This window comes from Plecotus auritus, assembly GCF_963455305.1.
Source record: "Plecotus auritus genome assembly, chromosome: 10".
In the NCBI taxonomy this organism is placed as follows: Eukaryota; Metazoa; Chordata; class Mammalia; order Chiroptera; family Vespertilionidae; genus Plecotus; species Plecotus auritus.
In genome coordinates this window covers 60,673,428-60,701,365 of record NC_137785.1, presented here as the reverse complement: position 1 = coordinate 60,701,365, position 27,938 = coordinate 60,673,428, and positions in this window count along the sequence as shown.

Here is a 27,938-nt window from a genome sequence, read left to right as displayed (position 1 = left end):
GGGGGCGTACAGGAGGCAGCCGATCCATGATTCTCTCATCATTGTCGTTTCTATCTCTCTCCTTCTCCCTCTCTGAAATCATTAAAAATATATATTTTTTAAAAAGAGCAAGGAAGAGCCGAAACCGGTTTGGCTCAGTGCATAGAGCGTCGACCTGTGGACTGAAGGGTCCCGGGTTCGATTCCGGTCAAGGGCACGTACCTTGGTTGCGGGCACATCCTCAGTGGGAGGTGTGCAGGAGGCAGCTGATCGATGTTTCTCTCACATCGATGTTTCTAGCTCTCTATCCCTCTCTCCTCCTCTCTGTAAAATATCAATAAAATATATTTAAAAAAAAAAAAAAGAGCAAGGAAGAAAAGGACCTCAAGTTACCGAGAGGGTCTGCATTCCGCCCTGCACGCGGGGTTCTCTCCTGCAGGGGGTCCCGTGGGCTCCTCAGCACTTCCTCACCCACAGCTCGCCTGCCTGCACGGGGCGTGGTGGGCTTCACACTCAGGGAGAGTCCTGGGCCTCTCAGCCGAGGACCCTTCCCCCACCCCAGGCATTTCCTCCCTCCCTCCCCACCTGCTCCCTGCATCTCAGCACCCGGAGGGAGGGAGTTCGTCTGCGCAATCCTTTTTCCAGGATTGTCACTGAGCGCTGCTGGCTGAGGTGTGCGGAGGCCTGGAGAGGGCGCTCTGGGCTCGATGCCGGGTCATCAGTTACCCAAACAGGAAGCTGTCCATTATCCGGGAGCGAGAAGCCGCCACCAGTTAATTGGGTTTACAGACTCCAGCAGGAAGAGGAGCACCCTGAGCTTCTAAAGAGGAAGGGCAAGCACTTGGCCGCCCCAGCAGGAGGAAGGAAGACTTTTCCCCGGCTCAGCAACAAGCCAGCCGATGCAAACGCCTCAGCTCAGCCAATGAGAAGCCCTCGTCACCGGAACGCTTACTTCCCTCCAACGACCTTCCATTTTTCCTTGCTGATGCCTCCTTGTCCCACCCTCCCTTCTGTAAAAGCCTTCCACCTTGTAGGAGGGCGAGCATCTCTCCGCTGGCCGGACGAGGCGCTGCCCAGCCCAGGGACCATTTACCGAGGACGGTTAGACCACTCAGGTGTGTTTTCACGCCGCCAGGATGCCGCTGCGTGCGCTCCTTCTCTCCCCGGGTTCCGTGACCGCCACGCCCACCGGGCAGACGCCGACCCCCGGGAGAGGGCCTGGTGCTCTGGTGCTAGGTCATCTGTCAGCCGCTCGCCGCCGGGCGGTCGGTTTTGGGGCCAGGAAGCCCATTATGGTGCGGGAGGACATTCATTCATCACTGCCTCCTCCCTCCCAGACAGGTTGGGAGCCTCGCCTCCGCAGCCCGTGCACGCGGAGGCCAGCACTGCGGGGCCCAGGAGTGTCCTGAGTCTGAGCTGCTGGTGCCTGGATTACAAACAGTTTTCAGTGTGTGTGTGTAGGGCGGGGGGGGCAGGGCGGAGGGGTAGGGGGGGGGGAGGTGACTGCCATCTGAAACCTCATTAGGCTGAAACTTGAGAGAGGTTGGCTGCTTTTGGAAGTAACAATTTGAATAAAGTTTCTGATTTCCCCCCCCCCGAATCCTTTCTGGATTTTTGATGAGACCCGGGGCCAGGCCTGGCTGGAACCCCAGGGTGCCCTGTGCAGGGAGGAGCTGTTGGGACCTGCTCATGGTTCTGGGCACGCAGCTGCTCTGGGCGTCCGGCTTCCACCGCTGGCCATTCGCTGTAACAAACCATCCCAATCTCTGCGGCTTCACTCAGCAGCAGCGAGCTGACCACGCCCGGAACACGCCGGCGTGGGACGTCCTGGCCAGGATGCCCCCCCCCCCCGTGCCCTCTCTGCACGGCGGGGTTCCTGCAGGCACCAGCCCCGTTCTCGTCCTGGTCCCGATGGCTCCCACTCCTGGGCCCCCACGCAGGAGCTGGCCAGACAGTGTTTGCCGGAGCGATGGACCGGGTGTCTGTCCCCTCTAACGGGAGCCCTGACAGGGCACGTCAGGTGCTGACTGGCATCCCTGGCAGCGCCGGCGGGACTCCGTGCCTGGTGCCCAGACGATGGATCTGCCGTCCTCCGTGAGGACGAGAGGCTGGGCGGCCTCCAGCGCGCTTGGCCGGGGGCCAGGGCTCAGCACGAATGGGATCCCTCTCTCTCTCCCTGAGCTCCCGGCACCAGAGCCGTGTCAGGAGGGAATGGCACAGTGCACACACCTTGGCCCAGAAGTGCCTCGGGGAAGCCATGGCGACATCGGCAACACCCTGGCGACCAGCGCGTCCTGCTGTGGCTCTTGGAGCCCGAGGAAGCTCGGGTCTGGGCCCCGGGCTGGAGGGAAATCTGTTCGCATCGGGTGCGTGGGGACGCTTTGGTGTCGGTATTGGTGGACCTGGTGACAGGGGCGTCTCCACTCAGCCGTGCCCTCCCTCACCGGAGTGACCCTGAGTCCTGGACATGGGTGGCCCCCGGACTCCCGCACCCTGCTGAGCTAAAGGCCGGGGCCGGGGACTGCACCTGGGCTGCGGGGACTAATGCTGGGTCACTGCCCTGGGAGGACAGGAGGTCACAGGACAGCCTGGCAGTGAAGCCTCGTCCGGTGGGAATCCTGTCAGCTCTGCCCGCAGCAGGGCTCCCGTCTGCTCTGCGCCTAGAACGAGCGGCAGGAACGTAGCCGCAAGGGACTCGGGCTGTGCTGGTTACCTGTTGCCGTGCGACAGAGCACCCCAACCTTCGCGGCTTAAGACAACAGTAGACATCCGTTCTCCTCGGAGTTTCTGTGGGTGGAGAATTCAGCGTGGCTCGGCCTGTGGCTCTAGCTCGGGGGGGTTCCGGGAGGTGGCTGATGCTGAAGGCATCTAAGGAGGGGCTGGTCACTGGGTCAGGAGTTGGAGGGGGTGGCAATTCCTCCCACGTGGCTCCAGCCCCCCCTCTACTGAGTCCTGACCCAGAGCCTGGCTTCTCTCCCGCAGCGCACGTGACCCAAGAGAGACCGAGGCCCCAGCAGAGGCCGCGGGAATCGGGCAGGGCTCCACCCTGTCTGTGCGTAAGAAGCGAGTCATTCAGCACAGGCCACGGTCGGGGGCGGGGGGCAGACTTCACCTTTTGAAGGCAGAAGGTCAAAGCGTGTGCGGGTATATTTACAAACCAGCAGCCAGTGGAGAAAAGTCCAGGCCGCTTTAGGCTCTGGGCGCCTCTGTCTTACCTGTTACACCTTCTCCTTTCAGACCCCAAACCGGACCCAGGAGGCCCCGAGCCCCAGGGGGAGCCGTGGGCAGCAAAGGACAGCGCAGCTACAGGGACCTGCCAAGGTCATGCCAAGGTCGAGGGATTCAGAAAGGCCAGCCTGGGCTGGGGTGCTGGGTGCAGGTGTGTCTGGGGGGCGGGGATGGAGGCGAGGGGGCTAGAAAAGCTCCCGTCTGCTGAGCCCACCCCCTCGGAGCTATGGGAGGTCGGGGAGGGAGCCACAGGCCCACGGATCTCTGGGAACCTGGAGGCTGTCTGGGCCGGTGCCCCATTCATCAAACCACGGCACCGGGCCCAGGGAAAGAGGGGCGTGCTCAAGGTCATGTAATGCGTGGCAGGGGAGGGTTGCCCAGCGTGAGGCCGCAGTGAGGGACAGGCCGCTGTAATGAAGGCAGGGCGGCCGCCATGCCCTGGAGAGCCCGGGGCCTCCCAGGCGGCGGGAAGGCGGCTCAGAGCCAAGGGCTGCTTGAAGGCCTGCCATCCGAAAGCTCCCAAACGGGTCCGGTGCCATTTCCCGGCCCCTGCGCGTGCGAATAACGCGCCCGTCAAACAGGAGCGCAACCAGACTCGAACTCTTCCCTTAACCATCCACCTGCCAGGTCAGATATTAAAACAGGAGGTGGAGAGACGTGCATCCGCCCCCCCCCCCCCCCCCCCCCGCCAGTGGCATCAGACCCACAAATGGGGCTCCCTTAAGGTGTCAGCGTGGGTTCACAGGGGCCTGCTGTAGACCGCGGCCAAGGTTCCAGGTTGCTCCTGGCGGTGAGCCGTCACCTCGCGCCCCTCCCCGTGCTGCGCTCACCGCCACAGCGAGAGAGCTGCCCTGCCATCCGCCCGGAGGACGCGTGTTTATCTGTTTGGAGCGAAACCTCCTCCATCGGTTCGCCGTCCCAGGCAGACATCAGGGAATGAATGATGATGGCGTCTGACTTTCCCCAAGACCTCGCCGTGGCCAAGTTCGCATCCGTTCCCCCCTGGCATCTCTCCGAGGCCAGAGGCAGGTGGAGGCTCTGTCGCCAGCCCAGGTCCAGGGTCTGCAAGAAGGTGGCTCCGTGGGAGCCCAGGCCCCTGCCAGCCCTGGGCTCTGACGACGAAAGGGGCGGCGAGTTCTTGACTCCTTGGCGAGGGCAGCAAACGGGGAGGGTTGCGCTGCGTGTGTGTCTCTACTCCACTCGAGGTCACAAATGCTTGCTGTTGGGTCCAAGGCTCCGTGCCCAAGAGCAGGAAGGAGAATTGCTGAAAACTCAGTCGTCAGACGGCACTCTCTGACTATCAGTGAGACGCACGGCTGTGGCTGAGCTTCCCACGAACCCTTGTCAGGGCCCCTGGGTGGGTCAGCCCTCAAAGATGCGGAGTCTCACTCGAGTTGGCTGGTGATGAGCGTCCATTGTCACACGCCCAGAAACCCGGTTTCCGAGGCCACAAAGTCTTTCCTCTCCACTTCAGGTCTGTCCTCTGCCAAAACATTGACTTTGGGCCTGGCCAGTGTGGCTCAGTGGTTGGGCGTTGACCCATGAACCAGGAGGTCACGGCTCAATTCCCCATCAGAGCACATGCCCAGGCTGGGGCGGGGCTGCATCCCAGTAGGGGGCGTGCCGGAAGAAGTCGATCCATGATTCTCATCATGGATGCTTCCCTCTCTCCCTCTCCCTGTCCTTCCTCTCTGAAGTCAATAAAAATATTTTTTTTAAAAATCTTTTAGAAGATTTTCCAAGGTCATTTTGACAACAGTTTTCACCTCCTGCGATGACTTCAGCCTCTCACTGCCAAGCAAGACACAACTCCACCTTGGTCCGTGCACACCGCCCCCCTTGTATTATCTATACAGAGCTGGAAAGGACCTGCTTCCCTGCCTGCATGTGGGCTGACTTTGGGGCCCCTCTATCCCCTGCTTCCAAATGAAGCCGTGTTAGAAGTCGGCCTCTTCCTGAGCCACGCGTCCACACGTCAGATTTCAAAACAAGCTGTGAGCTGGAGGACCCACGTCGTCTGCTTCCACGCTGGGGCTGCTGTGGGGACCCTGACCGACGGCTCCCCAGGGGCAGCCCTTCCCCACCCACGGCCACCTGTCACCCGGCGGAGCGGTCGGAGGACCCCTGCTGGACTGGCTGCAGCTGTGAACCGTGGGACATCATCCCTGAAGCCGCCGGAAGCCAGATCAGAGAGGACGTGAGGGGGTCTCTCAAGACGCCCCAGCGTGGATCTTCCCTTTGCAGGTGCTCTCAGAAGCGAAAGGGGGGGGGGAGGGTGCTTTAGCGGAGGGGACAGCCTGCTGGGCCCTGAGGACAGAGGCACTAATGTACAAGGAACAGCCCTCGGACGGGAGCTCACCTGCAGTGGGAGGGTCTAACCACACCGCATGGAACAGCCTGAACGAGGGAACAGAGGGGTAGGGTGCTCGGGTTGGAGAAGGGAGAGTGATGCGGTTTGTGAGCAGGAAAGGTGTGGAGGGGGTGGGGCAAGTCTGGCAGGAGATTGTGCCCTGAGCTAAGGGGCTGGGACCCCGTCCTGCGCCCGGGCAGGAGACCCAGTTTCAGCACTGGGATGAGATGGACTCCGGACATCCACGCTCAGAGCCCTGTTTTAGGAAAACATGCTCAACCTGGACTGTCTGGCTGGTGACGTTCATTCCTCCCGGGGGGGTGGGCAGGGGGTTGGACAGGAGGCCTGGAGACCGGCTGGGAGGCGGTTGGAACAGCCCAGGGCACGGGGCGGGAGGCGAGAGGGAGAAAGCGGCAGCCTACGGAGTGAGAAATTCTGCCCGCCTCCCCCAGCGTGGGCGCCCAGCGGCCCCGGGAGAGGGACACGCCCTCCCTCCGATCCGTCCCATTGCACACGCGCCTCTCGCAGCCGGAGCCTCGCCCAGCAGGGAGGACTCTTGCGTTAGACTCTGTTCTCTATGGAATGACGTCCGCACACAGCCCAGGGTCTGGTGCTGCACCGCGGAAGCACAGTCGCCTCCAGCGTCTGCCGGGAGTCTTCCAAGGTCATTTTGACAACAGTTTTCACCTCCTGCGATGACTTCAGCCTCTCACTGCCAAGCAAGACACAACTCCACCTTGGTCCGTGCACACCGCCCCTCTTGTATTATCTATACAGAGCTGGAAAGGACCTGTCCCACATCTAATGAGAGAGAGAGAGAGAGAGAGAGAGAGAGAGAGAGAGAGAGAGAGAGAGAGAGAGGCCCTCCAGCCCCCTCCACTCACCAGTCCTCTGCTCCTTCCCTTCAGAGACAAATACAACCAGACCCGAATGCACGGATGGCGGCCAGCTGGTGATGTGACTTAAATCTGACTTTCCTTTGGTCTCTGATCCCCTAAATATGTCTGTTCTGAGATGCTGCAATTACCAACTTGCTGCTTGCCATAACAGCCGTTAGGAGCCGAAAAGATTGCCAAGTGGCCTCCAGAGAGAATGATCGGGGAGCCTGCACACTCCTCTCGTGGCGTCCGGACCATGGGTTGGCCGAGCCAGGTGCCTGGACGGACCCGGGGCTGCTCAGGGGTCTGGTCACGGGGAGCAGTCACATGCCTGGCAATAAACACTGAAGAGAATGGATCGTGGTTCCACATTTTATTTGTTTTTTAAAGACACGCTTCCTCGTGGGTAGAAGAAGGATCAGTGGTTCCCATATGTCAGCCGGGGACCGGTTCACTCACCGCTGGGAACCAGCCAAGCAGGGCAGCCGTGCTTAGGGGAAGAGTGCAAAAACGGATCTGCTATACGAAGGACTTCCCTTTATTCCGAGATGACATCCTGCAGGTGGTGTGATAGGTGGCAACGTACACAGATATCTGACTAGCAAGTAAAGGAGCGAACTTGATCCCTGTCCCAGCTACTTCAGTCCTCTCCCCTGCCACCCTCGTTCACCCCCAGTGTGGGCCCCCAGCACGGGAGCAGTTTAGGCCCCCCCCCCCCCCGTGCAAACTCGGGTGCTTGCATGCATTTTTATTTATTTATTTTAAATATACTTTATTGGCCCTAACTGGTTTGGCTCAGTGGATAGAGCGTCGGCCTGCGGGCTCAAGGGTCCCAGGTTCGATTCCGGCCAAGGGCATGTACCTTGGTTGCGGGCACATCCCCGGTGGGAGGTGTGCAGGAGGCAGCTGATCGATGTTTCTCTCTCATCGATGTTTCTAACTCTCTATCCCTCTCCCTTCCTCTCTGTTAAAAATTAATAAAATATATTTTTAAAAATATATATATTTTACTGATTTTTTTACAAAGAGGAAGGGAGAGGAATAGAGAGTTAGAAACATCGATGAGAGAAACATTGATCAGCTGCCTTCTGCACACCTCCTACTGGGGATGTGCCCGCAACCAAGGTACATGCCCCTGGCCGGACTCGAACCTGGGACCTTTCAGTCCGCAGGCCGACGCTCTATCCACTGAGCCAAACCGGTTAGGGCTCATGCGTTTTTAAATACTGTTTTGCTGGGGGGTTTCCCCCACTGGTACAATTTGCTGTGCATTGAATGTAAAATGGAAGGATCTTCGGGTTACGCATTCTCTGATTTTCTCTCATTCTCTCTTCCTCCCCTCCTTCCCCAAATATCTCTCTGCGGACCTCCAGAAGGAAGATCCAGTCGCTGACAAAGTCCAGGTAGCCGTTCAGGACAGACAGAGGTGAGGTATTTTCCAGCACATAGGTTCTGGACAAGTCTGCCTCTTTCCGTGCTGTGTGACTGCAGGCAGGTCCCTGAGCCACTCTGAGCTTTGCTTTCCTTGTTTGGAGCGAGACTAATGAGAATAACTGTGATGCCGGCTTGGAGGGCATTGATGAATGAAATGTGTGCACAGTGCCTGGTGTGTAGCGGGTGCTCGGCAGGTGGTAACCGTGTGTTTCCTGGTAAGTTACCAGGATGCTGGCTGGAGGGAGGTCTCCGCTGAGTGGCGCTTTGGCTAAGAGGAAGGACCTCTGCCTGAGCTGGCTGCTCCTTTCCTTTGGACTGTGCCCTTAGTCAGGGGACCCCTGTGGTCCAGCTTGCAGGCTCTGGCTCTGTTGGCCCAGGGGCATGCTGGGATTAGCGTCCTCTCAGGGCCGCTAACCCAAGGCAGGAGCTGTCCAGGGTTCTGATACCACGACACAGAGGACCAGCATCTTCTCCCGCCCCCCCAAACTAGTGGGGGGAACTGTCCAGGGTGCTAGCACGGGGCACACTGGGGCTGGCACCCTCTGACCGGCTCCAGCCCATTCAGGAGCTGTCCGGGGTGCTGATATGAGAGGCACGTAGGGATCAGCATCCTCTCTCACCTCCTCCAGCCCATTCAGGAGCTGTCCGGGGTACTGACACGAGGGCATGCTGGGATTAGCATCCTCTCAGGGCCTCTAACCCAAGGCAGGAGCTGTCCGGGGTCTGATACCGCGACACAGAGGACCAGCATCTTCTCCCGCCCCCCAAACAAGTGGGGGAACTGTCCAGGGTGCTGGCATCCTCTGACCGGCTCCAGCCCGTTCAGGAGCTGTCCGGGGTGCTGACACGAGGGCATACGGGGATCAGCATCCTCTCACAGCCTCCAGCCCGAGGTGGGAGCTGTCCGAGGTGCTGACCTGAGCCTTCCTTGTGCAGCTCACTGGGCCCGGGCCTCCATGAGCACGGCCCTATGGGGAGTGGGGGCTCCCCACCACCTGCCCCCAAACTGCCCCCCCCTCAACCATACATAACCCGAAAGAGGAGACCAGGAAGGCCATTTCCCAAGCAGTATCATGGGGCCCCCCGGGGAGCAGACAAAAACAGGAGGCTTTAGAACTGGCGGCTTTTCAACTACGCTGGCTTTCTAAGTACAGAATCGTGCACCATCCCTGGCCAAAGTGTACCGTTTTTGTTCTATTCATCCATCACTGTAAATTGCCTGCCGCTATTGCCAGAAATTTATTTTGGCGGGTCAGAGATGTTGGGCTCTGTTCAAAAGAATGAAGCAAAATAAGGGATAAGCAGAAATTACTGGTGGACCTGTTCCCCTCCCTCCCCCCTTCCCCCAAATCTCCAAACACAAACACTGGAGCTGACCTAACAGATGAAAAAGACCCAGCAGGCAGAGTGGCTTCTCTTTCTATGTGTGGTTGTCACGGGGTTCCCTGTAAGGTCCTGAAGTCCTTCTCTCTCCCCGTGTCTTGGAGCTTGGGGGCAAGAGGAGGGTGAGAATTTGGCTCAACGTAGGATTTCCCTGTGTGTTTTACGGAACTGTAATTCCAGGGTTGGACTCGTTAGGACCTATGGTGACCTCCGTTCTCCTTTGGGGGGGGGGGTCACAGGGATGTCGGCACGGCACGCAGGGCGGTTCCCACGGCTCCTCCCCCAGAGAGGCTCTGAGCCCGGCGCTTCGCCCTCGGTGGCTTCCTCGCAGTTCACCGCGCTCTCATGTTGCGCCAGGCCCCACACGTCGTGCCGCTGATCCTGAGCGCAGGGAAGGCTCTGGTGCCTGCTCATAAGGAAAGCTGTTTTCTTCTGCTCATAACAAAGTTTTTTTGCAAAGTTTACTTCCCAAAGCTGTTTGAATTTGAAACATTTTATTTTTAATACATTTTTATTGATTTCGGAAAGGAAGGGAGAGAGAGAGAAACATCCATGATAAGAGAGAATCGATGATTGGCTGCCTCCTGCACACCTCCCCCCCCCCCCCCCCACTGGTGATCAAACCCGAAACCCAGGCATGTGCCCTGACCGGGAATTGAACCATGACCTCCTGGTTCATAGGTCAACGCTCAATTACTGAGCCACACTGGCTAGGCTGAATTGAAACATTAGTTTAAAAGATGATGATTAGCCATTTGTGTGACGATGGCATTGGAGTTTTAAGTTCACCGCCAGTCCTTCCAGGACACCGATCCTGGGGAAACCAGTTGCCCTGGGGGCGGGGGTCTGGGCAGAGTGGTGAAAGCTGACCTTAGACTCACACCCGTCACTGCTCCCTCCCCCGCCCCCCCCCCCAGCACTGCCACACTTGGTCGGGCGCTCTGAAACATCATCACCGTCCCTGGGGGGAAAAGAGGCCACATGGTGACTTGATGTCACATGAGCAAGTGGAGTGCGGAGGATTGCTTTGCCTCTATAGTTCTGGAATCATCTTCCTCTTAAACCGCTCTGTGGGTGTTCGTTCTGGCCTCCCGTACCTTCAGCCTCCGCGCAGACCAGGGGGCCTGCTCTGGCCCCATGAGAAGCACGCGGGACGCCACTGAGGAGCCACCTGGCTGGAGGGCAGGGGTGGTGGCCTCAGCACCCACACAAACCGCTGCCCACCTGCCTCGGGCCTGCCGTCAGCCCCCCGGCCTGTGGTCTCCCCGTGGCCACCATCCGGAGAGATGTCCCCGGAGTGCCCAGGACTGGGCCGGGCCACAGGAGGGGTGGAGGGTGATTGTGTGTGTGGTCGTTGCTCTGCAAAGGAGACAGACGTACTCCCAGCGGCTGATTACGGTGAGGTCGTAATCAGGTGAAACCCCGCACTGTACCTGGTTAGAAGCTTTTCCACAGGAGCCTGAGCTAGCATAGCCCAGCCACCGTGCACGCGGCCTGCAGCCGGGGCAGGAAGGTCAGTCCCACAGAAGCTGGGGAACGAGGGAGTGGAACCGGGCGGCGGCCCTCCACGCAGGAGCCGTGGGGACTGTGGCGAGTGAGAGAGCGGAAGAGGCAGCCCCCGCGGCCGCTGTCACCCCGGCTGCAGCATCAGTGTAGGGCAGTGGTCGGCAAACTCCTTAGTCCACAGAGCCAAATATCAACCGCACAACGATGGACATTTCTTTGGAGAGCCACATTTTTTAAACTTAAACTTCTTCGAACGCCACTTCTTCCAAATAGACTCGCCCAGGCCGTGGTATTTCGTGGAAGAGCCACCCTCAAGGGGCCCAAGAGCCGCATGTGGCTCGCGAGCCGCGGTTTGCCGGCCACCGGTGTAGGGAGTCACGTTTCTGAAAGACGTCGGAAGTCTCCATTTGGATCCCCACGTTTTAGACATTGGAACTTGGTGGAGAACGTTACGGAGTGACTCGAATTGTTGGCTGTGGGCACCAGCGTGTCGTGATGGCGTTGAGAACGAAGAGGCACCGAAAGGAGTGAATGGGTCTCTCGAGCCTCGGCGTCAGCGTTCTCAAATGACCTCTGGGCAATCGCCGGCCCCCTACCGGAGAGGGATCCATGTGTTCAGGGCCTGTCGCTGGCTTCTGCGCGGTGGCACTCCCCAGGCCACACGTGGGGCCTGGCAGAGCCTGCGTCTCATGTGGGGAACCCACCCCGGGTGCCACCCCCCCTCTGCCAGCTCGTGACGGCAGGAACGTGGCCCCATTCACCACCGGCACGCAGTAGGTGCTTAATAACACGCAGTAGGTGCTCAGTAACTAGTTGCTTATCTAAGGATGGAGTCCTGCCTGTCCCCACTTGGCGCCGGCCACCAGCTCTTTGCGGGGGTGGGGGGGAGGTCAGTGCTCTAAGATGGGTATGTGGGTTCGTGCAGGAAGTCCAGTCCGAATAAAGGGAAGGAGGCGTGTGGGGGCCGCCTGAGAAGCAGCCTGGAGGGCGGGGAGTCCACCGTCTCTGCGGGAAGGATGCGGGTTTCCCGTGCAGGTTCCCGGGCTGGTAGTTCCGTGGCATCCCGTGGCGGAGGCGAGGCCCCTGCCTAATGGGCCTTCATGTTATTACCGCCATTTCCTGGATCCCCCTAATCTCCCCGCTCCTCCCCCTGCTGCCTGCCCCCCTCCCCCACCGGTTGTGGCCGCAGAGCGCGGTCGCCTCCCGGCCTCTTGATGAAGTCTCTGCAGGTTTAAATCGACAGTTATTATGCGTCCCATTAGTCCTCCCTCCTCGGGGCTGCACCCATTTAGTTCTCCTGATAGCAATGAATCACGGGACAAAGTGCTCATTTGCATGACGTGCCAGCTCCCTCGATCAGACCCCGTTTTTATAACAGTTCATGGCAAAGTCTCCTTAACACCTCTCTGTTCTGAATGGTAAATCCCAGCTCCGAGGATGCCGGTCTGTCAGCCCCACTTTCTCTCTCTTCCCACCATGCCCGGGGCAGGGAGGGGCTGGACACGCCCAGTGCCCGCGCCCAGGTGGGGAAGCGATCAGGACTCACCGGGGAGCTGACAAAATGGATAATAATGACCCCTTTACAGGGAGGAGACTCATTACCGAGCCGGTTGCCAGCACGTTGGGTTGCTGGGAGTCTGCCAAGGAACTGGATCTCCCGTAGTGAGCGGTTTTTCACCAGCTCCTAGGAACTCTCTGGCTCATCAATACTTCGGGGACAGGGTCTCTAGCGTGAAAAGAGAGCAGAGTCCACAGTGGTGGGGGTCCGCGTGGGGGCTGCCCACGGGTGCGAAGGCACCGCAGACGCCGCCACTGCCTGTCTCCCGGCGTCCCGCAGCACCGAGGCGTCGGCTGCAGCCTTGTCCCGGGGACCCGCGCTTCCTCAGGGGACGACTGCGAAGTGTTCAGGGCGACGCATCACAACAGTGGCCGGCTCATAGGAAGTCCTGTTATTATCTCAGCACAGCCGGGAGGGAATCCTGATGGAGTAATAAAAATCATTAATTTGCCCTGCCGGCATGGCTCCGTGGTTGAGCATCGACCTAGGAACCGGGGGGTCACAGTCCAGTTCATCGGTCTGGGCACATGCCCGGGTTGTGGGCTCGATCCCCAGTGTGGGGCGTACAGGAGGCAGATGGTCCATGATACCCTCTCATCACTGCTGTTTCTCTCTCTCCCCCTCTCCCTTCCTCTCTGAAATCAATACAAATATTTTTTTTAAAAGAAGACAAGGGGTAGGGGAGGCCAGGGGGGAGGTCAATGGGGAAAAAAAAAGGAGACATAAGTACTACTATTTGTAATACTTCAAACAATAAAAAAAAAGAAAAGAAAAAATAAATCTCTAGGCCCTGCTGGGGTAGCTCAGTTGGTTAGTGCATTGTCCAGATACACTAAGGTTGCAGGTTCAACTCCCAGTCAGGGCACATGCAAGAGGCCAATAAATGTATAAATAAGTGGAACAACAACAACAAAAAAATAAAAAATAAATAAAAACAAGACAAAACAAACTCTCCAAGCCACCACCTTGGACTCCACCTGTTTCTTACTGGAGACAGTGTTTAATGTTCAGCCCCACCGCTCACCCTGAGCTGGTGCGGACCCTCGCTGAGCGGCAGGCATCTCCCGGGAGGTGGGCATGGTGACCCCCTTTGCAGGGCCATCGGGCGAATGGGGTGTCGGGCACACAGGTGCTCAGCGGATATTGATCCTTTCAAACCGGGACCATTGGCTTTTTCACTTTGGTTGACTCAGCGTCTGACTCAAAAACTTAGGTAAAGACCAGCCTGCATGGTCGGCTCAGTGCGATGTTGTCTGTTTTCCAAGAACCAGGTTGTCCTCTCCGCTTCCTCCTTCGGGGGATCTGGAGGGTTTGCAATGAGCAAAGCAGGTGGCCGCCGGCTATGGACCGGGAGTGAGCTAGGGGCCTTCAGGTAAAAAGCTTCCCCACACACAGTTTAGAAGCTGCCGCCGCCAGACTCAGTGGCCAGAGAGGGCGGCTCAGGACTCCCGCGGCGAGGTGATCAATACTTAATATTAGTGTCGGTGCACAGATCGCTTCATCTGGTAGCCCTTTGGGAGCGGGGAGTGGGCCCCCCACACTTCCCTGATGTGGGGACGACAGCTATCGACCGGGGCCCAGGTGCTCCTGCATGAGGCCTGCGGTGGTGGCCTGGGTGTGCCCAGTTCTGTCCCTTGCTGGTGGGACACATCAGCATGTGTGTGCACCGCATGTGTGTGTGAGTGTTGCATGCATGCGTGTGTGTGTGCGTGCGCATGTGTAAGATGCTTTTGCTCTGGGAGGTGAACCCTTCACAGTCCTCTGCTAAGGACTCTTCTGCCCCCTAAGGACATCCCTGGGGCGTGTCTTACAATATTCCCGCCTTGGAGATTGTTCTCGGGCAAATGTGGGTCAAGTTAGGGAGCCCTGATCTCGGGTGCACCCTCCCAGCAGTTGGGGGAAGACATTCGTTGTGGGATCTGCAGGTGCCACGTGGGCTGGTCCACTGTCTTTGCCAGTAACAGGGACTCTCGGGGACCCACTGCAGGCACGGGCAGGGCGGGCTGGGGTCTCGGGCGCACAGGCAGGGTCAGAAAGGAGAGGAGCCCTCCTGTCTGCACCCCGTTTTGAAGGCCGGATCAGCACGCGGGCCCCTCGTCGCCCCTGGAACCCCGCTCCTGCAGTCTGAACCCACAAAAGGGAAAGGTCCCTGGGGTGCTGAGGAGGGACCATTCCAGACTCGCGGCTCCGGAAGCACACGTTCGTGCGTCAACTGTGAAAAATTGAAGGGTCTGTGCTCCGGCTGCTCACTGCATCTCCCTTCTTCCACTTGTGCAGCCAGCGCTAATCCGTGCCGGCCACATGCTGGGCCTGGGGCGCCCGTGGGCTCCGCTGAGAGCAAATCAGACGGGACCCTGCCCTCCCGGAGCCCACCCGCTCCTGGGCCCCAGGTGGAGTGACAGGTCAGCACCTGGGACAGCGGCGGGAGCGCAGGCCTGGAGGTTGGGGGAGGGGCTGGTTGCCTGCGCTGACTCTGGAGGAGAAATTGGCAGGTAAAAGCAGGGAAGGGTTTGGGGTGGACACACCGCTGAGCAGAGAGGAAGGGCAGGGCACTGGAGGAGCTGCTAAGTGTCCACACGGCTGGGTATTAGGTGCCTCGGGTGTTGGGTGGGGGTGGAGAAGGGTGGGAGTTAAATAAGAGCCCAGTGATGCCCAGCCAGCATAGCTCAGTGGGTGAGCGTTGACCTACGATTCAGGAAGTCACCATTCCATTCCCGGGTTGTGGGCTCCATCCCCACCAGGGGCCGTGCAGGAGGCAGCTGGTCCATGATTCTCTCTCATCATTGATGTTTCTCTCTCTCTCCCTCTCCCTTCCTCTCTGACATCAGTAAAAATATGTTAACAACAAAACCCTGGTGGAAAAGGTCCTATGGGCTGTGCTAAGGGTGGTGAGCTCTGTCCTGCAAAGGCCACGTGGCTGATGAGAGAGAACTCGGTGGAAGACGATGTGGACGGGAGCCTGGAGGAGGGGCCTACGGAGCTCAGAAGTTCTAGGCCATCATCCAGAAACTCAATGCAGTTCCAATAAAAAATCCAATGCACACTTTTGTTGCATTTGTCAAAATCACTTCTACAATTGGCTGGGAAGGATCAAAGCCCGAGGATAATCCTAACGATTCTAAACAGGAAGAGAAAAGAGGTGGCGCTTTCCTATTGGATATTAAGACATATTATGGAGTTCTAATGTGTCAACAGCGTGGTGTGCATAACCCGTGGACACCGACCATCGTGCGGGGAAGGCCCGGGGAGGGTGTGGGAGTGAGAAGGAGGCTGATGGGGGAAGAAGGGGGGCTTTCAACAATAAAGACACATTCTTAAGAAGCGTGGTATTGCCTCCGGGGTCACGCTATTGGAACAGGTGAGCGGCCACTGGCTCTGTATTCTCAGCAGCCTTCGCCCTACAATGGCAGAGGCGAGTCTTGGTGAGGAGATCTTCCCAGAAGACCTCAAATATTTACTATTTGGCTCTTTATAGGAAGCGTGTGCCAGTCCCCGGCCTAGAAACACCCACACATCTCTGGGAACTTGGTGTGCGATTCAGGAGAAAGGACGGACTTTCCAATAACAGCCGCTCAGACCTCCGCTTTCCTGTGGGAAGGAAATGAAAATGCGATTCTTACGTCACTCCATAAGCAGATTCTGGGTGGGTTAAGATGTAAATGTGAGCAGCAGAACTTCATAACCTTACGGAGGTAAGAGAGGGTCGGTCTTTTTCTTTTTAAATATGTTTTTATTGATTTTCAGAGAGAGGGTAAGGGAGAGAGGGATAGAAACATTGATGAAAGAGGATCATCCCCTGGCTGCCCCTTGCACGCCCTCTTTTAGAGATGGAGCCTGCAACCTGGGCCTGTGCCCAGACCGGGAATCGAACCGTGACCTCCTGGCTCATGGGTGGATGAACCAGGAGGCGGGGCAATGCTGTGCTCTTGAAATGCTCTGTCTGTGGTCGCTCCCTGAGGCACTTGGGCCATTCCCAGGTCACCGTCACAGAAACCGAAGCTTAGTGACACGCCAGCTGGCAGCTCAAGGTCACAGGAGTAGTACATGGCAGAGCCAAGATCCAAGCCCACGCTGACTCTGATTCTGCACCTCACCCTTTGAAGCATCACGCTTCTCTGTGGAAACAGGACCGGAGGGTGGCTGGCATTAAAGACCGCAGTATCTGTCAGTACCAATGTCAGCGTCCTGCCATGTGTGGGCTCCTGCAAACAGATCACTTTAAAAAAAAAATTCAAATTCCTATGTGAAATCCCCAGTGGGAGGCCACCAGGGAACATGGGGAGAGGAGGGGGACGGGGACTTCTTCTGTTAAGTGAGCACTGTCTTCAGAAGCGCATTGCTCTGATGCATCAAAGACGTTCCTCTCTTTAATCATCCCCGAGCAGCCGGTGCCCTCGGACTGCGAGGCCAGGCACTGTTCTAATCTACACCGCCACCAACTCCTCTCTAAGAGGCGTCAGTGGGCCCAGGAGGTGGATGGCAGGGGTGGGCCACCTAGTCACCAAACCTCTTTCTGCTCCCTCCCAGGTGCACGGCTGGCTCCCCTTTGCCAGCCCTCACTGCAGCGGGCATGATCATGTGACTAAATCCTGCTCAGTGCATAGTGAGTAAGAGGGACGGGTGTCACCCGCACTCCCCTCCAGCCCGCTCCCCTTCTTGGAGACCGTGGAAGCCAGGTGAGGCCCCAAGATTTCACACTTGCTGTTGGCCTTGTCGACCCCGAGAAAGAAGATACCCACCAGGAAGGTTTCCTGGGGGCGGAACCTAGCAGCCACGTTGAACAGGAAGCCACACAAGGGGGAGGAGCCTCCACCAAGCCACCAGCCTTTGCCTGAACCCAGCTCCTGCCCTCTGAGCCAGCCCTTATAAAGGAGTTCCTGGAATCCTATTTTAACCAATAGGACCGAGATGCCCCCCATCCATTCGAAGCTGCACAGCAATATCCTCATGAGCATCTTCATTGGCCAATCAAAGTGGTTCCATTCCAACCAATCAGAACAGTGCTCTTTGGACCAATCAAACGGTGAGAATTTAGAGTCCTCATTTGCATGAGGCTGAACCAATCAGGGACTAGGGGCGGGGACTTCTGTGTATATAAGTCAGGCTCACGGTACACATTTCCTTCCCCATACTGATGGGCGTGGTCTCTCTCTGCTTCCCAAGTGGAAATTCCTGTTGGTGGTGCCTTGGTGCCAAGGATCCAGGGGTTGACAGCCTGGACTGAAGTCTATTTTTTTATTTTTATTTTATTGATATTTCACAGAGAGGAAGGGAGAGGGATAGAGAGCTAGAAACATCGATGAGAGAGAAACATCGATCAGCTGCCTCCTGCACACCTCCCACTGAGGATGTGCCCGCAACCAAGGTACATGCCCTTGACCGGAATCGAACCCGGGACCTTTCAGTCCGCAGGCCGACGCTCTATCCACTGAGCCAAACCGGTTTCGGCATGAAGTCTATTTTGAGGGGAGTGAACTTGCATTTGTTTCACCCACAACACGGGGCGGGGATCAACCTGAGGACTCTCTGAGACTCCCTGCTCCAGGTGCTCTGGGCGATGCTAGGCGCTCTGGATCCGGACTTCAGGCTGCCTGCGTGCCAGCCTGCGGGTCACGCTCTCGGGAGAGAACGCCGTCCTCCAGAGGCTGCGACCTGAGCTTTCCTGCCGCTCTTCCTGTGCAATGGGTCTGACTCAGACGTGGAGGGTGTGATGGCTGATCCTGCCTGTCAGCTTGGCTGCCATCGGGCATCAACGTTCCCTCTCGGTCTCAGGACCCAGGCCGGGACTTACATCGCCCGGTGCCTCCTTGCCCACAACTGGCAGCTGCGGCGTCCCCTTGTCCCCGCCCCCCGGCTCAGGACGGGAAGTGCAGTCGCACGCTTCTCCACAGCCCTGTGTCTTCCAGGCCCTGCTCATCCGTCAGCAGCCAGACGCCTTTCCAATCCAATACCTCGAAACTCCCCAGAACCAGGCCCCGGCCGAGCCCGCCGCCGCCGTCCATCACAGGACGGCCATCGTCCGCCGGCTGAGCGGGCCTGTTCATCACAGGCGGGCAATCCCCGCCCAGCAGCTCCGTCATTGTGAGTGCCCTTAACCACGACAAAGCCGAAGCAAAGTCAATACCCCTACCCTACGGGTTCTCTGCACGCTCGGTAACCGTTCCTCCTGGGCAGCACCGTCACTGTGGGCTCAACAGGGAGAGCCCCGTGCGTCTGTGAATGCCGAGGCCTCTACTGACAGGAGGCCTGGTGGGAGGGGGAGGCTGCCCCGAGTCCTGCGGAAGGGGAGTCCCAGGGGAACCTCAGCTTAAAAACCAGAACAACTGCTCCTCGGTCCTCATCTGAAACCCATCCCCTGGATGGAGCGCTGGTAACGAGGGCCGAGAGGCAACCTGCGGACGGGAACCAGGTCTGAGACCCGGACAGGTCCCAGCCGGGGCGTGGGGTCCCACCGGAGCGGCTCTCCCCCGTGGCTGTTCCTGGGGGGCGGGAGGGAGGGAGCTGCCTGGTGGTGAAGCGAACAGTGATGGCGAGGCCTCCGGCAGCCTGGCCCTCGCTCTCCTGGCTGGGCGCCAGGCGTTGTGTCACATGGACACGTCTGAGCTGCAGAGCGGGAGAGGGAACTAGTTTCTGTGTTGTGAGCATGTGCAGTGTGGGGGGGGGGGGTGCACACCGTCCGGCAGCTGCCTGCAGAGGCACCCCGCAGCGTCTGGGTGGGATGAGTTACAGGGGAAAAGGGGGGTCTGATAAGTTACAGGGAAAGGGGGGTCTGATAAGTTACAGGGAAAGGGGGGTCTGATAAGTTACAGGGAAAAGGGGGGTCTGATAAGTTACAGGGAAAAGGGGGGTCTGATAAGTTACAGGGGAAAAGGGGGGTCTGATAAGTGACAGGGAAAAGGGCGGTCTGATAAGTTACAGGGAAAAGGGGGGTCTGATAAGTTACAGGGGAAAGGGGGGGGTCTGATAAGTTACAGGGAAAAGGGGACTCTTGCACGAGGGATGCTGGGAGGGGTTCTCTTTGGAACATGCTGGGTCTTCAAGTGAGTAGGAGTTAGGTAAGTGGCCCTGGCCGGTGTGGCTCAGTGGATAGAGCATCGGCCTGTGAACCTGAGGGTCCTGGGTTCAATTTCGATCAAGGGCATGCACCTCGGTTGCAGGCTCCTCCCCAGCCCGGGCCCTGGTAAGGGGGCGTGCAGGAGGCCACCGGTCGTGTTTCTCTCTCGATGTTTCTCTCTGTCTTTCCCTCTCTCTTCTACTCTCTGTAAAAATCCATGGGAAAATATCCTCGGGTGAGGATGAACAACAGCCACAAAAGAACTTAGGTGAGTGCCGGAAGGCTTCCTGGAGGAGGTGTGACTGCCACAGGCGGGGAGCACGAGGGGAGGCCTGAGAGGCCCAGGCAGAGGAGCCACTGGGAGCCGCCTGGGCGGGCGGAGGGCTGGCTGCCGTGCCCTGAGGGCCACACTGTCTCCCGCAGGCACAGGTGGCTGGAGAACCATGGATGTAGCTTTACCGAAGGACCGAGAACTCATACGGGGTGGTCCCAGGACCCGGCGGGAGCCGAGCCCGGGATGCGGACCTCACAGACGCCTGGACTAGACCTCGCAGGCAGAGGAGCCGCCGTGGTCAGCCGCCTCTCAGAACAGCAGCCGCGAGGCCCTCTGCGTCTCCGCGCTCCGGACACCAAAGCCAGCGCCCGCCTCGGAATCCCGCCGCTCCAGAGGGCCCGGCCTGCAGGGCAGCTCCGAGGGGCTCGTTTGTGGCCACCTGCATTGAATTTAGTTTTAAACCACGAGATCTTCCTTGGGGAGAAAGTTCAAAGACAGTCTTAAATATTAAAGTCCGCTTTACTGCACAGCATGGAGAGGCCGTAGCACAATCCTCAATAAATCATGCTCTGCGTGGGCCGTGATCGTCACGTGAATAATGCATGGAGACACGTTTATGTATTTAATGGGATTAGACGTCTGACAGCATCTTCAGGCGTTTCTTCTCTCCCCTGGCAGGCTGGTGACTCCGGTCACCACAGACGCATGTAGGTGTCATCCGAGGCACCAGGGCACCTCCGACCAGAGGGCTGGGTGGTTAACAAGAACAGGAGGAAGCGGATATAACAATCCGAAGGCCTGCCAATTATGTGCACGCTGTCCGCTAGTAATACCGCCGCTAACTCCAAGGACAGCGACAGGAAAGAGTCACCTCGGTTGCCACCCTCTCCTGGCCCCGCACCTTGTAACACGGCCACGGGGAGCGGCGGGGGTCAATCACGGTTCTCCTTTCGGAGAGGAAGGGAGAGGCAGGGAGAGAGAGGAACATCCACGATGAGAATCATTGGCCGGCTGCCTCCTGCACGCCCCCCACGGGGGATGGAGCCCGCCACCCGGGCCTGTGCCCCGACCGGGAATCCAACCGTGACCTCCTGGTTCATGGGTTGATGCTCAGCCACGGAGCCACGCCAGCTAGCTGCATTGTCTGAAGAAGCTGAGTGAGCCAGGCCAAAGGACCCCATAAACACACCCCCGGCTGAACCCAGTGCGGGGGGGGAGGGGTGGGCGGCGTCAGCATGGCATGACCCCAGAAACCACCCTGTATTTCCCTTCGGAATCGCTTGGTGTCCTCAGAGGTCCCAGGGTCCCTGAGTCACCGTGGGAAATACCTGGCAGGTGGGTGGTCGGAGGAGGGCACCCGGGCGGGGGATGAGCGAAGGTGAGAGCAGTGTCAGTGACGTGCACCGACCCAGAGCCCGTACTGAGGAGGGGGGCCCATCCAGGGAGACTCGCCTCCTTCACATGCCTCAGCCGAGCATGGACAGGAGGGCCTCAGGGGAGGCTGGGGAGGGGGGGGCAGCTCTGCCCCGGCAGTTTCTCTGATGAAGCGATTCACGACTCAGGGTCCATCAGCCCCACCCCCTCGGGCCCCGAGGCAGCTCCGGGCAGGCGTTTGCTTACTCAGGGCTAGGCTGCAAGCCGCTGACAGTCATATCTGTGTGGGCTGGCTCAGCAGCCAGCCGGGGTCATTACAGATCACATCTCCGCTATCTTAGCAAATGCAGTGAATGAAAACGCGCTGACTCAGTCATTACAGATCACATCTCCGCTATCTCAGCGGATGCAGTGGGTGAAAATGCGCTGACTCAGTCATCACTGATCACATCTCCGCTGTCTCAGCGAATGCAGTGGGTGAAAATGCGCTGACTCAGTCATTACAGATCACATCTCCGCTATCTTAGCGAATGCAGTGGGTGAAAATGCGCTGACTCAGTCATCACTGATCACATCTCCGCTGTCTCAGCGAATGCAGTGGGTGAAAATGCGCTGACTCAGTCATTACAGATCACATCTCTCCACTATCTTAGCGAATGCAGTGGACGAAAATGCGCTGACTCAGTCATTACAGATCACATCTCCGCTATCTTAGCGAATGCAGTGGGTGAAAATGCGCTGACTCAGTCATCACTGATCACATCTCCGCTGTCTCAGCAAATGCAGTGGGTGAAAATGCGCTGACTCAGTCATTACAGATCACATCTCCGCTGTCTCAGCGAATGCAGTGGATGAAAATGCGCTGACTCAGTCATTACAGATCACATCTCCGCTATCTTAGCGAATGCAGTGGGTGAAAATGCGCTGACTCAGTCATCACTGATCACATCTCCGCTGTCTCAGCGAATGCAGTGGGTGAAAATGCGCTGACTCAGTCATTACAGATCACATCTCCGCTGTCTCAGCGAATGCAGTGGATGAAAATGCGCTGACTCAGTCATTACAGATCACATCTCCGCTGTCTCAGCGGATGCAGTGGATGAAAATGCGCTGACTCAGAAGCTGCGGCGGGCGGAGCGGGTGAAAGCTACCACGTGGGGTAGTCTGAGATCACGTCTGACTGCTGCCTGGGGGCTGGGGGTGTTTCCGATCGGGAGCCCGGGAGCCGGAGAGCTGCTTAATCCCAGAGGGTGGGGAGGGTCTCGGGGAGGCCGCAGGAAGGGCGTGGCCATGGCCTTTCACATTAGGGGTCACCCCCTTGTCCAGTGTGGGCTCCACGAATGTGACGGTGAGTGAATGCATTTTCCCAGCTTTCACCCTTAAAAAGTGGTGCTTTTGCCCTGGCCGGTTGGCTCCGTGGTTAGAGCCTCGGCAATTCCTGGTCAAGGGCACGTACCTGGGTTCCAGGTCCGAGCCCCACCCGGTCAGACGCACGTGGACAGCAGCGTCCCTTGGGTCTGGGGACAGGGCTGCTGGGCCTGGGGAGCAGGAGGCTCCCGTTGATCCAAACCCACGTGTTCAAGGTTTGAAAGCCCCGGAGTGCGGGCGGGGGCCCCATTCCCGAGGGCGCTGCTCGTGGCCTCGCGGGGACCTGACTGAAGTGGAGGTGCCCCAGCCTGTGTGGGTCCTGCCTCGGGCCCTGCACCCGGCCTCCTCTCTGGGGAGTTGTCAGCCGTCTCCGCCCACCAGCTCCCCGGAGATCTCTGGCACCCAGGGAGGGGTGGCAGTTAAAGTCTCCCTATTTCCATCCTGGGATTGGCCTCGGTTCAGGCAGGAGGCTGGCGGGAGCAAGGAAGGCCTGTGGGCTCTGCCCCACAGAGCGAGCGGGGTCCCTCCCTCCACCCAGCTGGCCCGGAGCAGCCCCGCTGGGGTCTCCTGCGGAGAGGAAACGAAGGGAAGGGACGAGCCTGAGGCTTCCTGACGCTCTGTCACTTTGACCGCCTCCCCTGCTTGCCTGTGAGATCTTCATCCACGTTGCGTGCGTTCGACATTAAGAACTGACAGCCTTTGGCCGGGAAGGTAATGTCTTGATATAATGGCCTTGGACTACGGCTGTGATTCTAACACGCATTTATTTGCTTTTATCACTCTGGACTAAAGAGGAAGAAAATGAACCCTTAGAAGAAAGGCTCCTCTTATTCCCAAGCCCTCTTTCATTCTCTCCAGAGCTGCCTTTTATCTCTCCTCTCGGCTCGGACAGCCGTGAGGCTCCATTACCTGCATATCCCAGCCCCCCTTCCTTCAGCCCAGAGACTCAGAGCAGCAGGAGACGGGGCTCAGGGGTTGAGCATCGACCTAGGAACCAGGAGGTCACAGTTCCATTCCCAGTCAGGGCACAGGCCCAGGTTTTGAGGGCTCCATCCCCAGTGCGGGGCGTGCAGGAGGCAGCCAGTCCATGATCCTCTCTCATCCTTGATGTTTCTCTCTCTCCCTTCCTCTCTGAAATCAATAAATATATATATTTTTAGAAAAGATAAAGGAGTTCCACGGTTTCCCGCGGGAGCCGCGCGTGGGAGACGGCGTGGTTTAGTTTAGGCTGTTGCTGGTTCTTGAATCAGACTTGGGTCTCTGTCCGGGTTCTAGAGACGGCGTTGTCTGACAGGCTGCGTGGGTCCGGCCTCACGGGCTTCCTGGGTACGAATGAGTGTGGGCTGAGCGGAGTCCCGGGCACCTGCCCCTCCTCTGCCCGGGGCCGAGCCGGCGTCCAGTCCACAGCTGCCCGCGCACACGAGGCCACGCACTCTCCCTGGCGCTCCCTCTCTCTCTCTCTCTCTCTCTCTCTCTCTCTCTCTCTCTCTCTCTCAATTTACAAAGTTCTTCTAAAAGAAACACCCCTCTCTCTTTCTCTGCCTAATTAGGTTTTGCCTAATGGAGTGTTTTGTCTTATTCTCTCTCCTTGGAAAAGGGAGAGGTTGGAGGGTTATTAAATTAATGTTGGCTTTGAGGTATTCCCTCCACGTTTCATGCTGCGGACACCTGACTTTCCCACGACGCCTGGTTTATTCCGAGCTGCCTGCCCAGGCTTCGGCTCCACGGGGAGGCGAGGCTGGGACTCGGTGGGGACGCATCCATGCCGATGGGCACAAAGCACGCGTCCGTTTCCGTGACTCCCGGGACTGACACAGCAGCTTCTCCCACGGGGAAGGATGCAGCCGCTCAGACCCCCGGGGACACGCCGTCTCCCACGCGCCACGTTTGGGCAGGGTCTCCCCCACAGGCAGGGGCCCGACCTTGCGACAGCAGCTTTCCACTGCCCGACGGCTGTTTCTCAAGAGGGAGAAAGCGAAGTCCACCCTAAGCGTCGCCGTCGTAAACACGGGGCCAGCAGGCGGTTATAGGCGGGCACGCGAAAGAGAGTTTCTTCTCCCGTTATTGTTTCTTCGTTATTGTATTGTTTCCCCATCGAGACTGTAAACTCAGGTTTCAGGGACCTACCCGGTTCAGCGCTTCGTGGAAAGCGGCAGCGGGGAGATCATGGCCCCCAAATCCCCAAGGACGCGGGATGGCGATTCCCTGCGGCCTGAGTCCCGGAGGCTTTCTTTCCGGGGGGGGGGGGGGGGGCTTCCCTTGTGGGCAGGGAGCACGCTTTGTAAGGCTGTTCCTGGGGCGTCTCTGGAAAGGCACTGCATTCCACCGCAGACCCTGACTCTCCGCGTGCAGGGGGACTGTGTGTCCCCCCGGTTTGCTGCGTTCTGTGGAGGTCAAGGCGGCCGGCGATGGGAGTGGCCTTCAGCTGGCCCCTGGCCCCACAGGCTTCTCACGTGACGGTGCTGTCAGTCCCCGAGGAAGGGGTGGTGCCGGCTCCCGCTGCGACTGGCCCCGTCTGGTTCTCCTTTCCTTTTATTCTCGCCCGAGGAGATGTTATTATAGGTTTTATTTTTTAAAAATATGTGTTTATTGATTTTGGAGAGAGATAGGGAAAGAGGGAGAGATGGGGCTGCCTCCTGCGCGCCCCCCACTGGGGATCCAGCCCGCAACCCGGGCCTGTGCCCTGACCGGGAATTGAACCCTGGCCTCCTGGTGCACAGGTCGACGCTCACCCCTGAGCCCCGCCGGCCGGGCAGCGCTGCCGTTTTAATGCTTCCGCTCATGTCTCCTTTTTTTTTTTTTTTTTAAATATATTTTATTGATTTTTTCACAGAGAGGAAGGGAGAGGGACAGAGAGTTAGAAACATCGATGAGAGAGAAACATCGATCAGCTGCCTCCTGCACACCTCCCACTGGGGATGTGCCCGCAACCAAGGTACATGCCCTTGACCGGAATCGAACCCGGGACCCTTCAGTCTGCAGGCCGACGCTCTATCCACTGAGCCACACCGGTTTCGGCTCCTTTTTTTTTCTTTATCTGTTTCCATCTCTTTCCTCTCAGTCACTTTGTATCGGATGTAAAGGAGTCCGTGTGGGCAGCCCCCGCGGCTCCCGCCTTTCATGCCGTCCCCAGACCCCGCCCCCCCCCCCCCCCCCCCCCCCCCCCCCCCCCCCGCCACTGGCGTGCACTCCCTTCACCTCGGATGCAGCCGCTGGCCCGGGAGGTCGGCCGCTTTCCTACTTGTTTTCTGGTCACCCCGCCTCTGGCGCGGCATCTCTGTTCCTCCCTCCGTTCCCTCTTTGGTGTTAGTAAGATATTGCATTATTTCCTCTGCGTTCCCTGCTGGCTTTCCATCTGCATATCTTTGCATTAGGTCTTCCGTGATTTTAGGGGTTACAGCCTCCACCTTCAACGTGGCCGGTTCTACTTACGGTTAAGATCAGGTCCCTTTCGGTAAATTAGACCGTGTGTTTCACGTTGCTACTCTGTACTCAGTGCTGGTTCGTTGTATCTGTACCCCATACAGAGTAAGTCTATCGCTGTCGTATTAAAACTGTCTCCACATTTTAGTGTTAAAATGTAACCTTTTTTAAAATATATATATTTTATTGATTTTTTACAGAGAGGAAGGGAGAGGGAGAGAGAGTTAGAAACATCGATGAGAGAGGAACATCGATCAGCTGCCTCCTGCACACCCCCTCCTGGGGATGCGCCCGCAACCAAGGTACATGCCCTTGACCGGAATCGAACCCGGGACCCTTGAGCCCGCAAGCCGACGCTCTATCCACGGAGCCAAACCGGTCAGGGCTAAAATGTAATCTTTTTAAGGAAAACGTCATGTGGTTTTTCTTTTAAGAAAATGTAAAACGTGGCCTTCTATATTCACTCACACACCCACTGTTTCCAGAGCTCCGTTTCTTCGGCTTAAGGAACTTCCTGTGGCGATTCTTGTAGTGCGGGGTCTGTGGGTGGGTGACAAAGTAGCAGAGTCTGTGGCTCACAAAACTGTCTTTATTTTGCACCCATTTCTGAAGGATCTTTTCTCTAAATGGAGAATTCTCAGTTGGCAGCTTTTTCTGCCTTCGGGACTTTAATTATGTTGTGCCTATTTCTTCTGGCTCACATTGTCTATGGTAAGAAATCAGGCATTATTCTTACTATTTTTCCCCCTGGATGTCACCTGTCTTTTTTTTTTTTTTTCTTAAGGTATCATCGCACACAATACTATTTTATTTTCAGGTGCACAACATACTGATTCAATGTTTCTATGCCTTACAGAGTGATCACCGGGATCAGGCCAGTAACCATTTTAATTAGTATGCTATTATTGACTAAATTTCCTAGGCTTTACATTATGTCCCTGTGACTTATTTATGTGGAGCCAAAGATTTCATTTGTATGACTGAGTAATATTCCATTGTATATATCATCCTATCTAATACAGAGGGAATATGTTAATTGACCCTCACACCATCACAAAGATGGCGGCACCCACAGCCAATAAGGAGGGAATATGCTAATTGACTGCCCCACCCTCAAAGATGGTGGCGCCCACAGCCACAAGATGGTGGCACCCAGTCCCCTCAGCCCCACCGGGGCGGCAAGTGTGTGGCAAGGCCAGGCCTGCCCCCAGGTGGGCCCGGCCGCTCCGCACACCTGCCTCCGGAGTCCTCCAGTCCCCTCAGCACCCCAGCTGCTCAGGGCCAGCCTGAGGCTCAGGTAACCGGGGCCAGCTGAGGCTTGCGCTGCCGGCAGTGGCAGCAGCAGAGGTGTGATGGGGAGTCGCCTTCACCTGATCACCGGGTCGCCTCCCATCCCTGAGGGCTCCCGGACTGTGAGGTGGGGGGCAGGCCGGGCTGAGGGACCCCCCGCTCCAGAGCGTGAATTTTCATGCACCAGGCCTCTAGTATATATAATATACATGTATATTGTATTCCATACCTTGGCTCCTGTAAGCAATGCTGTAATGAACATAGGGGTGCATCTGTCTTTTTGAATGAGCGTTTGGCTTTCTCTGGATAAATGCCCAGAAGTGGAATTACTGGGGTGTATGGCAGTTCCGTCTGTAATTTTTTGAGGAACCTCCATAATGATTTCCACAGTGACCGCACCAACGTACGTTCCCACCCACAGCGCACGAGGGTTCCCTTTTCTCCGCATCCTTGTCATTTGTTGTCTTTGTGATGGTGGCCATCCTGACAGGTGTGAGATGATGGGTCACTGCGGTTTGATTTGGGGGGGGGGGGCGTAGATGGCGAATCTCTGATGGTCAGTGACGTCGAGCATCTTTTCATGTGTCTGTGGTCCATCTGTATGTCTTCTTTGGAGAAATATCTACTTAGGTCCTCTGCCCGCTTCTCAATTGGGTTATTGTTGTTTTTTATGTTGAGCCATATGAGTTCTTTATATATTTTGGATACTAACCCTTGATCAGATGTATCATTGGCAAATGTCTTCTCCCATTCAGCAGGCTGCCTTTTTGTTTTGTTGATTGTTTCCTTGGCCGGACAAAAGCTTTTCAGTTTGATATAGGGTCATTTATTTATGTTTG